Source organism: Dendropsophus ebraccatus, chromosome 1 (genome assembly GCF_027789765.1).
Source record: "Dendropsophus ebraccatus isolate aDenEbr1 chromosome 1, aDenEbr1.pat, whole genome shotgun sequence".
In the NCBI taxonomy this organism is placed as follows: domain Eukaryota; kingdom Metazoa; phylum Chordata; class Amphibia; order Anura; family Hylidae; genus Dendropsophus; species Dendropsophus ebraccatus.
Window position 1 is genome coordinate 206,729,926 of NC_091454.1, and position 16,442 is coordinate 206,746,367.

The window sequence follows — 16,442 nt, forward strand, 5'->3', positions numbered from 1 at the left end:
ACAGTGTTATTGGTGCCCCCCCCCCCCCCCCCCCCCCCCCCCCAATGTCTCTCTGACATGTCAAAAGGTACACTGTTGGAGTCTGCAAGAAGTTGTAGTCTCATACCAGCTGATGGGGCACTGGGAGGAGACCACTGTCTTTGCACAACTCCAAAGTGTCATTTGTCAAATTGATGGAACATTATATCAGGTGTTTCACCACTGCTTACCAGCGATTGTAGTAGCGGCAGCAGCACATTTGCATGCTTTGGGGGACATTGTCACTTTTAGAATACGTTTAGCACATTGAAATTCATGTACACTGTGGTATTCTTTGGTATACCAGTTGGCCATATACAAGCACAAGGCTAGATTCAGATGTGAACCTAACCTTAAAGTGGTACTCCGGGCTGGGCGCTTTTTTGCCTATGGCCGCGCTGCTTCCTGGTCTCTGCAGGGGCTTGAGATGTGACGTTTCAATTCCGCTCAGCCAGTCAGTGGCGGGATCGTCTCAAGCCCCTGCAAAGACCAGAAAGCGGCCAGGCAGCGCAGACCGGGAACGGGAAGGTAAGGGGACGTCATTGCCCTCATCCACCTCCTCCCCGGCCATAGGCAAAAAAGCCCCCCAGCCCAGAGTACCACTTTAAGTTTCTCTTAGGCCCTATTCACACGTCTGCAATTCTGTCCGCAATTGTGGACTGAAAATAGGGTCAATGTATTTCAATGGTCCCATTCCCAATCCGTAGGTGTGTACAGGGCTGTGATCCGTACCGTAAAAAAAAAAAAAGAGGACCTAGTGCGGACTAAAATTTCTCCACGGACCCACCAAGAGAACCCAATCCGCAAATAGTGACTAGATTATTATTAACAAAACTTTTTCATTTTTGCAAATCAGCGAAAAACATGGATGCAATACAGGTGGAAATTGTTGAAAAAAAAAAAAAAAAGCAGACTCAAATTCCCAGAGTGAGAAATATACTCATGTGTGAATAGACCCTAGGGCTGGGTTCACACTGTGTTTTTGCAATCCGTTTTTTGGATTAGTATACCAAATCAGATGTTAATCTTCTGCGCCAATTGAGCACAGGTCACTGGGTTTCATGAAGTTCTAACTAGGATTTTTTTTTATTCTTGATGATTCCATAATTTTTTCTTTGTTTGCTCTGGAAAAACTTTTGCCATGAGTAATAATAATAATAATAATAATAATAATAATAATTTTCATGTCATTTGCTTGAGGTACATTTAAAGAGGACCTGTCACCCCCCGGTGCCGGGGTGACAGGCTCCCGACCCCCCGCTAGAGCACCTTATACTTACTGCCGGGTCCTGCTTCTTGATTCGGTTGGGTGACGGAGATGTCAGCGCCTGAAGCCCGGTGCGCGCGCTCCTGAGATGAGTCCAACTCTCATAGAGAATGACTGGTGAGTCCGACGCTCCGTCATTCTCTATGAGCGTTGGACTAATCTTAGGAGCCCGCGCGCCGGGCTTCGGGCGCTGACATCTCCGTCACCCGACCGTCTCAAGAAGCGGGACCCGGCGGGATCAGGTACGTATAGGGTGCTCCAGCAGGGGGTCAGGAGCCTGTCACCCCGACACGGGGGGTGACAGGTTCCCTTTAAGGGCTCCATTACACTCCATTATTATTGTGTAATAATAATATTACTCCATTATTACCGTATTTTCCGGTGTATAAGGCGACTGGGCGTATAAGACGACCCCTGACTTTTAAAGAGATTGTCAGGGGTTCGCCTTATACACCGGAAAATGTTAACCTTTGCCCTTTGTCAGGCAGGGGTTAACTGCAACTAAATGAATAAAACAACAAACAGTTAACTCACCTGTTCACGGCCTCCGCGCGTCTTCTTCTCCGCTCCCGTACCCGGCGCAGTCAGTGTGACGTACACTGACTGCGCCGGGGATGCCCGAAGCTCTCCCAGGCAGCCAAGCGTCTAATCAGAGATGCTCGGCTGCTCGGGAGAGCTTCGGGCTTCCCCGGTGTAGTCAGTGTACGCGCCGGGAACGGGAGTGCAGAAGAAGACGCGCGGAGGCTGATAGGCCCCGGTGAGTTAACTGTTTGTTTTTTTAAAATGGTCGCCCCATACGGTGGGGATGCGGGCCATTTTTGAGTCCCCCCACCGTATGGGGTGACCATACCCGGCTTATAAGACGACCCCCGACTTCTGACAAGATTTTTGTGTGTCTGCAGGCAATGATCGAAAAAATTGTTTGTGTCATTGATCTCATCTTTTGAGCTGAGCCTAAAATTATTGTTAATCGTTCAGTGTAATTCCACATCATTCATTCATTTGCTGGGATCAGATGGAGTAACGATCGTAACAAACGACTATCGTTCTGTGTAATACAGTGGGCGATTTCAGGTGGCTCTCGTTTGCGATCGTCTATTGTTAAAAAAACGTTTCGACTAATAGGACCCTTATGAATCCAGGATGTTCAGCTATTCAACCATCAATGTGTGCCGTGTGTGTGATCCGTACATGTGCTATGAGGTGCCATCAAGATTAATATTCCTGTTGTGAGGCGGGCCCGGGTGCTGGGGTAGCTTGTGCGGCGCTGTGGCAGCTCGGTGGGTGTAGGGTCACTTGGGCACTTGTCACGGTAGCCTGGAGTAGCATTGGAATCCACCCCTGGACAAACAGGCACTGCTCTCGCAGTTTTGGATAACCCAGATGTGAGCCTGTTGTGTAGGTGCGGGTGCAGAAGAGACCGGAGTCCAATAGCTTACCCAGGATAACGTTCATTTACTTAAAGGGGTACTCCAGACGGGGATTATTTTTAGGGTATGGTCGGGGAAGGGGTGGAAATAGAGGCTGTGACGTCTCAAGGCAGGTCATCCATTCAGCGGTCATAGCGGCGTCCTGCCTCGGACGCTGAATAGCTGAGTTGCCTTGAAACGTCAAGTCTCAAGCCGCAGCTCAGACCAGGAAACGGCGGCCGGACGGGAGAACTGGGCGGCGCGATCCGGGACCCGGTGCTGGAACCAGGGAGGTAAGTTACCGCCTGGCTCTATTTCCATCCCTTCCCCGGTCGTATCCTAAAAATAACCCCCGCCCGGAGTATTCCTTTAAGATCTTCAGTTCAATACAACAATACCTTACCAAGTGTAGGTCCTGCCCTGGGTTGAGCAGACTTTCCAAGGTTCTTAGAACAGCTGTGAGTTACAGTAGGATACGTAGGCTTGAAGTGCAGCTTTGTCCTACTGAGGTCAGTACCTAGCTAAGGTATGCTGCCCTGTGTTGTATAAAGAGTATCCCTGGCGTAGACAAGGTGATGCTCAGAGGACGTCCTTCCTCCTGAGGGGTCTAGCACTACATGCTAGCGGTGGTTACCAGCGTTGGAAATCTCTCTCTCTCTGCATCTTATGCTGCGTTTACACGGAACGGTTATTGTTCGAATTTGCACGATAACGATTGAATTTGAACGATAATTGTACGTGTAAACGCAGCAAAAGATCAAAGGACGAGCGAGAAATCGTTCATTTTGTTCTAACAACATGTTCTTAAATCGTTGTTCGTCGTTCGCAAAAATTCGCAGATCGTTCCGTGTAAACAGTTGTTCACCGATTTAACCTATGTGCGAGATAGGCTTAAGCGATCGCAAAACGATTTTTCTGTACGATATATCGTTCCGTTACTTCGAAATTGTTCATCGTACGATCGGGCGAATTATCGCTACGTGTTAACCCAGCATTACGCTCTTCAATATTCCTAACTAGAGAACTCCTCCCACCAGGAACTAATGGTGCGTTTACACAGAGAGATTTATCTGGCAGATCTTTGAAGCCAAAGCCAGAAACAGACTATGAACAGGGAACAGGTCATAAAGTAAAGACTGGGATCTATCCTCTTTTCAAATGCATTCCTGGCTTTGGCTTCAAAAATCTGTCAGATAAATCTCTCTGTAAACGCACCATTAGCTTACTGGTAATTAGTGGGCTGTGTGTGCAAAGAAAGGAGAGCTAGGATAGGAGAAAGAAAGAAAGGAAAATAACTGCACCTGTGATAGGAGGAGAACAAACATGTGACATAAACAGGTAACCAATTGCTTTCTTCAGCTGTGCTGAACAGAAGATATATAGTAAACACAGTGACACCTAGTGGGAAAAAACAAACACTACAACTCATCCCACTGTAGGAACCTGAGTGAGTTACTTTGCCCAGGTGCATAGAGAACTTAGTGGCACACCGGGGCTGGGACACTACATATAGAAGTCTGATCTTACTTCTCCAGCTGCTATAGACTTGTATACCAGAGGTGAGAGGCGTTCCATAGTCAGATAATAGTGACACTATAGTAGCTTCTTCCTCTTTGTCTCGACCTCAGACATTCAAAAGCCTCCTTAAAATAGTTCTGTTTTTTATTAGTGGAAATGGTTAACCAAACGGTGCGGAGCTGATGCCGCTGTAATAATATATTATTTATCATTTGTTTTACTCCTACTGTGATTTGGCAAGGAGATAAGAATGTAAAGAAGAAATCCTACTTTAACTCCTTCAAGACTGGCACTCTTAGACTGATGTTATAGGGGGGCTCCACACTACACAGACTGCTGTTATATGGGGGGCTCCACACTACACAGACTGCTGTTATATGGGGGGCTCCACACTACACAGACTGCTGTTATATGGGGCTCCACACTACACAGACTGCTGTTATAGGGGGGCTCCACGCTACACAGACTGCTGTTATATGGGGCTCCACACTAAACAGACTGCTGTTATAGGGGGGGCTCCACACTACACAGACTGCTGTTATAGAGGGGCTCCACACTACATAGACTGCTGTAATAGGGGGCTCCACACTACACAGACTGCTGTTATAGGGGGCTCTACACTACACAGCCAGACTGCTGTTATAGGGGGCTCTACACTACACAGACTGCTGTTATAGGGGGGCTCCACACTACACTGACTGCTGTTATAGGGGGGCTCCGCACTACACAGACTGCTGTTATAGGGGGGCTCCACACTACACAGACTGCTGTTATAGGGGGGGGCTCCACACTACACAGACTGCTGGTATAGAGGGGCTCCACAGTACACAGCCAGACTGCTGTTATAGGGGGGCTCCACACTACACAGACTGCTTTTATAGGGGGCTCCACACTACACAGACTGCTGATATAGGGGGTCTCCACACTACACAGACTGCTGTTATAGGGGGCTCTACACTACACAGACTGCTGTTATAGGGGGGCTCCACACTACACAGACTGCTGATATAGGGGGCTCCACACTACACAGACTGCTGTTATAGGGGGGCTCCACACTAAACAGACTGCTGTTATAGGGGGGCTCCACACTACACAGACTGCTGTAATAGGGGGGCTCCACACTACACAGACTGCTGTTATAGGGGGGCTCCACACTACACAGACTGCTGTTATATGGGGCTCCACACTACACAGACTGCTGATATAGGGGGCTCCACACTACACAGACTGCTGTTATAGGGGGGCTCCACACTAACCAGACTGCTGTTATAGGGGGCTCCACACTACAGACTGCTGTTATAGGGGGGCTCCACACTACACAGACTGCTGTTATAGGGGGGCTCCACACTAAAAAACAGAACTATTTTAAGGAGGCATTTGAATGTCTGAGGTCGAGACAAAGAGGAAGAAGCTACTATGGTGTCACTATTATCTGACTATGGAACGCCTCTCACCTCTGGTATACAAGTCTATAGCAGTTGGAGAAGTAAGATCAGACTTCTATATGTAGTGTCCCAGCCCCGGTGTGCCACTAAGTTCTCTATGCACCTGGGCAAAGTAACTCACTCAGGTTCCTACAGTGGGATGAGTTGTAGTGTTTGTTTTTTCCCACTAGGTGTCACTGTGTTCACTATATATCTTATGTTCAGCACAGCTGAAGAAAGCAATTGGTTACCTGTTATAGGGGGGCTCCACACTGCACAGACTGCTGTTATAGGGGGGCTCCACACTACACAGACTGCTGTTATAGGGGGGGCTCCACACTATACAGCCACACTGCTGTTATAGAGGGGCTCCACACTACACAGACTGCTGTTATAGGGGGGCTCCACACTAAACAGACTGCTGTTATAGGGGGGCTCCACACTACACAGACTGCTGTAATAGGGGGGCTCCACACTATACAGCCAGAATGCTGTTATAGGGGGCTCCACACTACACAGACTGCTGTTATAGGGGGCTCCACACTACACAGACTGCTGTTATAGGGGGCTCCACACTACACAGACTGCTGTTATAGGGGGCTCCACACTACACAGATTGCTGTTATAGGGAGCTGCACACTACACAGACTGCTGTTATAGGGGGGCTCCACACTACACAGCCAGACTGCTGTTATAGGGGGGCTCCAAACTAAACAGCCAGACTGCTGTTATAGGGGGGCTCCACACTACACGGACTGCTGTTATAGGGGGCTCCACACTACACAGACTGCTGTTATAGGGGGGCTCCACAGTACAGACTGCTGTTATAGGGGGGCTCCACACTACACAGACTGCTGTTATAGGGGGGCTCCACACTAACCAGACTGCTGTTATAGGGGGCTCCACACTACAGACTGCTGTTATAAAGGGGCTCCACACTACACAGACTGCTGTTATAGGGGGGCTCCACACTACACAGACTGCTGTTATAGGGGGGCTACACACTACACAGACTGCTGTTATAGGGGGGGCTCCACACTATACAGCCACACTGCTGTTATAGGGGGGCTCCACACTACACAGACTGCTGTTATAGGGGGCTCCACACTACACAGACTGCTGTTATAGGGGGCTCCACACTACACAGACTGCTGTTATAGGGGGGCTCCACACTACACAGACTGCTGGTATAGGGGGGCTCCACACTACAGACTGCTGTTATAGGGGGCTCCACACTACACAAACTGCTGTTATAGGGGGGCTCCACACTACACAGACTGCTGTTATAGGGGGCTCCACACTACACAGATTGCTGTTATAGGGAGCTGCACACTACACAGACTGCTGTTATAGGGGGGCTCCACACTACACAGCCAGACTGCTGTTATAGGGGGGCTCCAAACTAAACAGCCAGACTGCTGTTATAGGGGGGCTCCACACTACACGGACTGCTGTTATAGGGGGCTCCACACTACACAGACTGCTGTTATAGGGGGGCTCCACACTACACAGACTGCTGTTATATGGGGCTCCACACTACACAGACTGCTGATATAGGGGGCTCCACACTACACAGACTGCTGTTATAGGGGGGCTCCACACTAACCAGACTGCTGTTATAGGGGGCTCCACACTACAGACTGCTGTTATAGGGGGGCTCCACACTACACAGACTGCTGTTATAGGGGGGCTCCACACTACACAGACTGCTGTTATAGGGGGGCTACACACTACACAGACTGCTGTTATAGGGGGGGCTCCACACTATACAGCCACACTGCTGTTATAGGGGGGCTCCACACTACACAGACTGCTGTTATAGGGGGCTCCACACTACACAGACTGCTGTTATAGGGGGCTCCACACTACACAGACTGCTGTTATAGGGGGGCTCCACACTACACAGACTGCTGGTATAGGGGGGCTCCACACTACAGACTGCTGTTATAGGGGGCTCCACACTACACAAACTGCTGTTATAGGGGGGCTCCACACTACACAGACTGCTGTTATAGGAGGCTCCACACTACACAGACTGCTGTTATAGGGGGGCTCCACACTACACAGACTGCTGTTATAGGGGGGCTCCACACTACACAGACTGCTGTTATAGGGGGCTCCACACTACACAGACTGCTGTTATAGGGGGCTCCACACTACACAGACTGCTGTTATAGGGGGTCTCCACACTACACAGACTGCTGGTATAGGGGGGCTCCACACTACAGACTGCTGTTATAGGGGGCTCCACACTACACAGACTGCTGTTATAGGGGGCTCCACACTACACAGACTGCTGTTATAGGAGGCTCCACACTACACAGACTGCTGTTATAGGGGGGCTCCACACTACACAGACTGCTGTTATAGGGGGGCTCCACACTACACAGACTGCTGGTATAGGGGGGCTCCACGCTACACAGACTGCTGTTATGGGGGGCTCCACACTACACAGACTGCTGTTATAGGGGGCTCCACACTACACAGACTGCTGTTATAGGGGGGCTCCACACTACACAGACTGCTGTTATAGGGGGGCTCCACACTAAACAGACTGCTGTTATAGGGGGGGCTCCACACTACACAGACTGCTGTTATAGGGGGGCTCCACACTAAACAGACTGCTGTTATAGGGGGGGATCCACACTACACAGACTGCTGTTATAGGGGGGCTCCACACTACACAGACTGCTGTTATAGGGGGGATCCACACTACACAGCCAGACTGCTGTTATAGGGGGGCTCTACACTACACAGACTGCTGTTATAGGGGGGGCTCCACACTACACAGCCAGACTGCTGTTATAGGGGGCTCCACACTACACAGCCAGACTGCTGTTATAGGGGGCTCCACACTACACAGCCATATCTCTACAACCTTCACGTAACATACACTTGTCTAACACCCTGTTTATTATAGCCAGAGGAAAATACTCAATCCTACTTCCTTATTGGTCAACTCTTTTGTCAGTTACAAAAGAAAAATGATACTATAGGTTGGCAACCTTACTAGCCCCGCCCTCTCCAGTAAGGCAAGCCGCTAGTAACACACTTATCAAGTCCCACCCAGCTGTCATTTCTCTGCCCTCTGATTGGTCATTCTCCTGCTGTCAGCTCCTCTCATTGGCTATGTTTCCTTCCCATAGATGTTGCTGCTGGCTCCGCCCTGCTGTCACCGGTTCAATCTCCGATTGGCTGTGACGCACGTCCATCTCCTGAAGGTCGCAACCCCATTGACTGCCCCGTGTTGGCGTCGGAAAGAAGGCGGGACGATGCCGTGTGTCTGATTTCTCCGCCGTTCGGTGCTGGAGAGCCCCGGGGAGGGAGGAGCTGCGTGACAGCGCCGGGGGCCTGGGGCCTGAGGTGAGCGGAGAGACCGGAGCTCGTTATATCGCTGCAGCTGTCTATAACGTAATGGGGGAGGAATCGGTGATGTGTATTTTCCGGGGTCACTGTCTCCCGGTAGAGGGTGTGTCGTCGTCGTCGGTGCTGATGACATCATCAGTGCGTTTGCAATGCAGATTTGCGTTGGGAGAAGAGGGAGCCTCGTGACGTCATTCATTAGTCGTCCGGTTAATGAGGTCATGGTAGAGCTGCCCTGTGACGTCACTGTGTATCATCCATCTATATACTGCTTCCATCTCTAATCCTCCCCTCTATGTATCTATATATGTCAGTGCTCCATCCTCCTCCTCCCTGGTCCTCCTTCCCATCTCTCCCCTTTAAGCCTCCATTGCTGACCATTGTATGTTCTCCTGATGAGACATGATGGACTCTCTCACTTGTTGGCTGTGCTTGTGTGATCAGCAGTGATGAGTCACCTAGGAGGGGGTATGACAGACACAGGTTGTATTGTTAGGATTCATCATCTGCACAACTACAACTCCCATCAGGCCCCGACAGCCGGAGAAAAAGTGGTGGAAAACAGTATTCCCCAAAGCACTGGAGTCAGGGCATGATGGGAGTTGTAGTCTTTAAGGATATCACTGTGAGCATTCTCTATACTGTGACATCGCTGTGTGTATTATCCCTGTACTGTGACATCACTGTGTGTATTATCCCTGTACTGTGACATCACTGTGTGTATTATCCCTGTACTGTGACATCACTGTGTATATTATCCCTGTACTGTGACATCACTGTGTATATTATCCCTGTACTGGGACATCACTGTGTATTATCCCTGTACTGTGGCATCACTGTGTATTATCCCTGTACTGTGACATCACTGTGTGTATTATCCCTGTACTGTGACATCACTGTGTGTATTATCCCTGTACTGTGACATCACTGTGTGTATTATCCCTGTACTGTGACATCACTGTGTGTATTATCCCTGTACTGTGACATCACTGTGTGTATTATCACTGTATTGTGACATCACTGTGTGTACTATTCCTGTACTGTGACATCACTGTGTGTATTATCCCTGTACTGTGACATCACTGTGTGTATTATCCCTGTACTGTGACATCACTGTGTGTATTATCCCTGTACTGTGACATCACTGTGTATTATCCCTGTACTGTGACATCACTGTGTGTATTATCCCTGAACTGTGTCATCACTGTGTGTAATATCCCTGTACTGTGACATCACTGTGTGTATTATCCCTGTACTGTGTCATCACTGTGTATTATCCCTGTACTGTGACATCACTGTGTGTAATATCCCTGTACTGTGACATCACTGTGTATTATCCCTGTACTGTGACATCACTGTGTGTATTATCCCTGTACTGTGACATCACTGTGTGTATTATCCCTGTACTGTGTCATCACTGTGTGTAATATCCCTGTACTGTGACATCACTGGGTGTATTATCCCTGTACTGTGACATCACTGTGTATTATCCCTGTACTGTGACATCACTGTGTATTATCCCTGTACTGTGACATCACTGTGTGTATTATCCCGGTACTGTGACATCACTGTGTGTATTATCCCTGTACTGTGACGTCACTGTGTGCATTATCCCTGTACTGTGACATCACTGTGTGTATTATCCCTGTACTGTGACATCACTGTGTATTATCCCTGTACTGTGACATCACTGTGTAGTATCCCTGTACTGTGACATCACTGTGTAGTATCCCTGTACGGTGACATCACTGTGTGTATTATCCCTGTACTGTGACATCACTGTGTGTCTTATCCCTGTACTGTGACATCACTGTGTGTATTATCCCTGTACTGTGTCATCACTGTGTGTATTATCCCTGTACTGTGTCATCACTGTGTGTATTTTCCCTGTACTGTGACATCACTGTGTGTAATATCCCTGTACTGTGACATCACTGTGTGTAATATCCCTGTACTGTGACATCACTGTATCATTACATGGCATTGTACTGTGACATCACTGTGAGCAGTCTCTATACTGTGACATCACTGTGAGCATTCTTTATACTGTGACATCACTGTGAGCAGTCTCTATACTGTGACATCACTGTGAGCATTCTTTATACTGTGACATCACTGTGTGTATTATACCTGTACTGTGACATCACTGTGTGTAGTATCTCTATACTGTGACATCACTGTGTGTATTATCCCTGTACTGTGACATCACTGTATATTATCCCTGTCCTGTGATGTCACTGTGTGTATTACTCCTGTACTGTGACATCACTGTGTGTATTATCCCTGTCCTGTAACGTCACTGTGTGTATTATCCCTGTACTGTGATGTCACTGTGTGTAGTATCTCTGTACTGTGACATCACTGTGTGTAGTATCTCTGTACTGTGACATCACTGTGTGTATTATCCCCCCTGTACTGTGACATCACTGTGTGTATTATCCCTGTACTGTGACATCACTGTGAGTATTATCCCTTTACTGTGACATCACTGTGTGTGTTATCCCTGTACTGTGACATCACTGTGTATTATCCCTGTACTGTGACATCACTGTGTGTATTATCCATGTACTGTGACATCACTGTGTGTATTATCCCTGTACTGTGACATCACTGTGTGTGTTATCCCTGTACTGTGACATCACTGTGTATTATCCCTGTACTGTGACATCACTGTGTGTAATATCCCTGTACTGTGACATCACTGTGTATTATCCCTGTGATGTGACATCACTGTGTATTATCCCCCCTGTGCTGTGACATCACTATGTGTATTATCCCTGTACTGTGACATCACTGTGTGTATTATCCTGTACTGTGACATCACTGTGTGTATTATCCCTGTACTGTGACATCACTGTGTGTATTATCGCTGTACTGTGACATCACTGTTTGTATTATCCCTGTACTGTGACATCCCTTCGTGTATTATCCTGTACTGTGACATTACTGTGTATTATCCCCCCTGTACTGTGACATCACTGGGTGTATTATCCCTGTACTGTGACATCACTGGGTGTATTCTCTATACTGTGACATAACTGTGTATTATCCCTGTACTGTGACATCACTGTATCATTACATGGCATTGTACTGTGACATCACTGTGAGCAGTCTCTATACTGTGACATCACTGTGAGCATTCTTTATACTGTGACATCACTGTGAGCAGTCTCTATACTGTGACATCACTTTGAGCAGTCTCTATACTGTGACATCACTGTGAGCAGTCTCTATACTGTGACATAACTGTGTATTATCCCTGTAATGTGACATCACTGTGTGTATTATCCCTGTACTGTGACATCACTGTGTGTATTATCCCTGTACTGTGACATCACTGTGTGTATTATCCCTATACTGTGACATCACTGTGTGTATTATTGCTGTACTGTGACATCACTGTTTGTATTATCCCTGTACTGTGACATCACTGCGTGTATTATCCTGTACTGTGACATCACTGTGTATTATCCTGTACTGTGACATCACTGTGTATTATCCCCCCTGTACTGTGACATCACTGTGTATCATTCCCCCCTGTACTGTGACATCACTGTTTGTATTATCCCTGTACTGTGACATCACTGCGTGTATTATCCTGTACTGTGACATCACTGTGTGTAGTATCCCTGTACTGTGACATCACTGTGTATTATCCCCCCTGTACTGTGACATCACTGTGTATTATTCCCCCCTGTACTGTGACATCACTGTGTATTATTCCCCCCTGTACTGTGACATCACTGTGTGTATTATCCCTGTACTGTGACATCACTGTGTGTATTATCTTGTACTGTTACATCACTGTGAGCAGTCTCTATACTGTGACATCACTGTGAGCAGTCTCTATACTGTGACATCACTGTGAGCAGTCTCTATACTGTGACATCACTGTGAGCAGTCTCTATACTGTGACATCACTGTGAGCAGTCTCTATACTGTGACATCACTGTGAGCAGTCTCTATACTGTGACATCACTGTGAGCAGTCTCTATACTGTGACATCACTGTGAGCAGTCCCTATACTGTGACATCACTGTGAGCAGTCTCTATACTGTGACATAACTGTGTATTATCCCTGTACTGTGACATCACTGTGTGTATTATCCCTGTACTGTGACATCACTGTGTGTATTATCCCTGTACTGTGACATCACTGTATCATTACATGGCATTGTGCTGTGACATCACTGTGAGCAGTCTCTATACTGTGACATCACTGTATTATTACATGGCATTGTACTGTGACATCACTGTGACCGTTACCTGTACTATAAATTCCCTGTGCACGTTACCTCACCGTTGTGATATCACTGTGTGCATTACCTCCTTACTGTGACATCACTGTATGATGTAATGACACTGAATATATTATCACTATACGGTGACCTCATGGCAGAGTCGGGCTCCATGATAAGTGTGGCCTTTGGTTCCCATGGTTACTTGTTATGTCCTTAAAGTGTAACTGTCATGTTTTTTTTTTATTGCAGAAATCAGTAGTATAAGTGATTTTAAGAAACTCTGTAATAGGTTTCATCAGCCAAAAAAGCCTCCTTCTGTACTCAAGAAGCAATCTCCCAGCCTCCCCCCCTGACTTCTTATCTGTGCATTATCAGGCAAACACGTCTTCATTACAGAGAAGCCAGTGAAGACGGGTTCTGCTCTCTCCATTGTAAGCCTATGAAGGGGGGAGGGGCTGAGGGAGATGAGGGAGCAGGAAGAGGTGACATGAAGGTCAGCTGTTTGTAGACTCTCTGGGCACCTAAAACGCTGGATTCAGGTGTCAGAAAGGTCAGTGCTTATCTATGACCTTACTGAGAGAAGATTGCAGGGTGTTGTGCTGTGCAGGACTGCTCCGTGCTCAGTCACTCCTAATAGCCCCTCCCCTCTCCATAGCCACATAATGGAGACAGAAATCCTGCTTCATCTGATGTGAGGGGGAGGCTGGGAGATTGCTTTTTCAGTACAGAAGGAAACTCTTTTAGTACATAAAACCTATTACAGAGTTTCTTAAAATCGCTTGTTCTGTTGATATTTAATGTTTTCAGAAAAATTACCCTGAAATGACAGTTACGCTTTAAGCAACAAATTTCCTCCTCCAAAATGTTCTGTCATGATGGAAGCCACAATCTCACAGATGTCTCATAAGATATCACACACATAAGGAACAGCCCTATTATATTTATCTGTTTAGTGTGTACAGCATCCATAAAGACCTGTGTGTCTCCATGGTTACAGACTACAAAGTCTTTGTAGTCTGATCCTGCAATCATGTTACACATCTATGGTAGAAGAGGGAGCAGAAGTGCAGCCTCCACTATATATTGTATTGTCATAGGGGCCGGAACCATGCTTGTAATCCAAATCCACTCTTAAACCAAAGCAAATTTTCACATAAGAAATCACTGATATGCAGACAATTGGTTCCATATAGGGATGGTTCGAACCCACCGAGGTTCGGGTTCGGCTGAACCCGAACGCTCGGCATCGGATTACCGCTGTCTGCCCGCTCCGTGCAGCTGGCGGATACAGCGGGAGGACCGCCTGGAAAACTGGGATACAGCCTATGGCTATGGCTGTATCCCAGTTTTCCAGGTGTTCCTCCCGCTGGGGTATGGACCGTCCCTAGTTCCATACCCCAAAAATAATTAATTTTTATACTGAATAACATGGAAAACAGATGAAACAAACAATGAGAAACAGCAGTATATATGATATTATAAGTTACTGTACAGTATAGCAATCAGCATGTGAAGTATAATGTATGGTAGGTGCATAAACCTGAAAACACAGCAGCAGGCTAGAATAGAGAAGCAGGGCTGCTGTCAGGGGTCTGGGTGGTCACATGACAGCAATGGGGAGGGGTGTGTGTTCAGCATGGACCAATCAGGAAGTGAGAATCACAAGGCTGTGCAGGAGGACAGTGACAGAAACGATTTTAATACAGCAGTGTGAATGGCTGAGTGTAAGTGCAGGCACATTATAGCAACAGTGTGTATAGCTGAGTGTAAGTGCAGGTACATTATAGCAGCAGTTTGTATAGCTGAGTGTAAGTGCAGGCACATTATAGCAGGAATGGAGAGGATGGGAAACACAAGGGCTGACAGAGACTGCAGGGAGCATGAAGGAATGAGCAGTACAGATGTGGGCACATACATGCAGCACTCTATCTGGGGAGAGGGGGATTACAGCTATGAAGAGATTACCTCCACAGTCCTGTCCCCTGATGTAAGCCCCAGCCTGAAGTGGATCTGCTATGATTTGGAAGGTGAGGAAGGCTTCCTGGGTCAGAGTACAGGGCTGTAGACCACGCTATGCAGACCATGCCCCTCCTCCACTCCCCCTCCCACCCAGTACAGGGAGCTCTTAAACCAAAGCAATGCTCTAAAACAAAGTTACAAAGAGTATGTTAAGGGACTAAATTAGGTTCAAGAGGGGAGTGTTTTTAGTAAAAAACTGAGCTCAAGAACAAGAGGACACAGTGAGAGGTTAGTTGGGGGAAAGATCAGAAGCAATATAAGAAAATATTATTTTACTGAAAGAGTAGTAGATACCTGGAACAAACTTCCAGCAGATGTGGTTGGTAAGTCTACAATAACAGAATTTAAACACGCCTGGGATAGACATATATCTATCCTAAGATAATAAGAAAGAAAATACTAAAAGGGCAGACTAGATGGACCCAGTGGTCTTTTTCTGCCGACAATCTTCTATGTTTCTAATGGTAGTGACCTAATTGTGGTATTAAAATCCTTACAAAACCTGTGGCCCACCGAGAGCTTCATGGCATGGGTTTCCTTGGCAGAGCAGCTGTATGCAAGCCTTACATCACCAAGTGTCTGATGGAGTGGTGTACGACCTCCACCACTGGACTCTGGAGCAGAGAAAACGTGTTCTGTGCAGCAACACTTCTTTATTTGGCCTCTGATGGGCGAGAGTGGGGTTGGTGAATGTCAGGAGAACATTACCTGCCAGGTGTACTGTCTGGTGGAGGAGGAGTAATACTATATGGGTGTTGTCCGTGCTCAGCCTAGGCCCCTTAGTTTCATTGAAGGAAAATCTTAATCCTTCAGTATACCATGACATTGTGGACAATTGTCACCTCCAGCTTTGTGGGAACAGTTTAGGTTCGGCCCTGTCCTCTTCCAGCATGACTGCTCCTCCTATCTATCTATCTATCTATCTATCTATCTATCTATCTATCTATCTATCTATCTATCTATCTCCTATCTATCTATCTCCTATCTATCTATCTCCTATCTATCTATCTATCTATCTATCTATCTATCTATCTGTCTCCTATCTATCTATCTATCTATCTGTCTATCTATCTATCTATCTATCTATCTATCTATCTCCTATCTATCTATCTATCTATCTATCTCCTATCTATCTATCTATCTATCTCCTATCTATCTATCTATCTATCTCCTATCTATCTAT